Here is a 1,442-nt window from a genome sequence, read left to right on the forward strand (position 1 = left end):
CGGCGGGCGCGGGCGGCGGCGGCTTCCTCCCGCCCGCCCGTCCTGGGACCTTTGCCTGCGCGCCTGCCCGCGGGGTAGCAGCGCGCGCTTCGGCTCTCAGCGGGGACGGGGACCGGGACGTCAGACCCAAGGCCTCGCCGCCCCCACGGTGAGTCCCCCCGATTCCCGGCCCGCTCGGCGCGCAGCCCCAGCCCGGGGCGCTCTCCCCTGGCCGCCGCCCCCTCATGTCCCCTGGGGATGTGCACACGCAGGTGCAGCCCTCGCTGCGCTGGCCACCGGTCGCAAACACCCTGGCCTGGACCCCTGCGACCCGCAGCCGCCAGGAGCGGACGGGGAGGAGCTGGCGGGCGGCCCCGGGCGCACTGCCCTGCCCTCGGTGGCCCAACCCCCCCATTCACGGAGCCGCGGCTGTGACTCGCTGCCCAGTGACGTTGGGCGGCCAACTTTACGTAACCCGCCCGGCGCCCCACGGGTACTTACACCTGGGGCGCAGAGTCCCAGGCTTGGGGGGCGGTGTTTCGGGCTTGGTGCCGCCCAAAGAGCACTGTGGCTGCAGCCCACCCACACAGTGTACCTCTCTGTAACTTAGTTACCCAGTGTGTGTGGACGCAGCCTGTCCGCTGACCCAGGCGCCTTGTCACCAACAGCTTACCCTTGAGAGAAAGCAGTGAGGAGCTTGGATCAGGGTCAGGGATCAGAGACCAGGGCTCAGGTTGGGGCCGGGGGCTCAGAGGGCAAGGTCAGGCAGGGCTCAAGCTGGGCTCCCTTTGGGTTGCGGGTCCCCCCATTTCTGGAGTGAGCCCAAAATGGCAGGCCGGAAATCTTGGTTCTAGGCTTGGATGTACCATGACTTGCTCACTGATCTTGGACAAGCTTGCCCCTTGCTGGAAAAGGGGATGACAGCACCTGCTTCATCTGGTAGTTGGGGAGATCAAGAGAAGTAGCAGACCTGGAGGGGATTTGCTGTAGAGCATTGTGCACACCCGTTTCTAGGTTTTCTTATGCCTCCTCCCAGCAGCTAGGGTTGATATTATCCAGTAAACATCATGTTTGGGTGGGAGGCTCCACCCCAACTCACCCAGCTGGTGCTAACAACCTCCATTTCTCCCACCCCCTTTCTTACAGATGAGGAGGTTGAGGCTCACAGGAGGAAAGTGATATACTCAACGACCTGTAATCACAGTGCAGGAACCAGGTAGGTCTGCGTCAAGAACTCCATCCCCCTCTGGGATGGGGGAGGCCTTCGGGGCTCCCCATCTGTGGTCAGGGGTCAGAGAATAGGGTCTGGTTAGGTGGAGCTTGGCTCAGCTGTAGATGTGGACCACAACTTCCCTATATCCCAACCTCGTCTTTTCTGTTCGAGGTTGGATGCACCTGGTCAGTCTAGTCAGTCGGATCAGCAGGTGCCTGGGCTGGCGCAGGTGGGGAGGTCGGTTTTCAGC

This window comes from Suricata suricatta, chromosome 9 (assembly GCF_006229205.1).
Source record: "Suricata suricatta isolate VVHF042 chromosome 9, meerkat_22Aug2017_6uvM2_HiC, whole genome shotgun sequence".
Lineage (NCBI taxonomy): Eukaryota > Metazoa > Chordata > Mammalia > Carnivora > Herpestidae > Suricata > Suricata suricatta.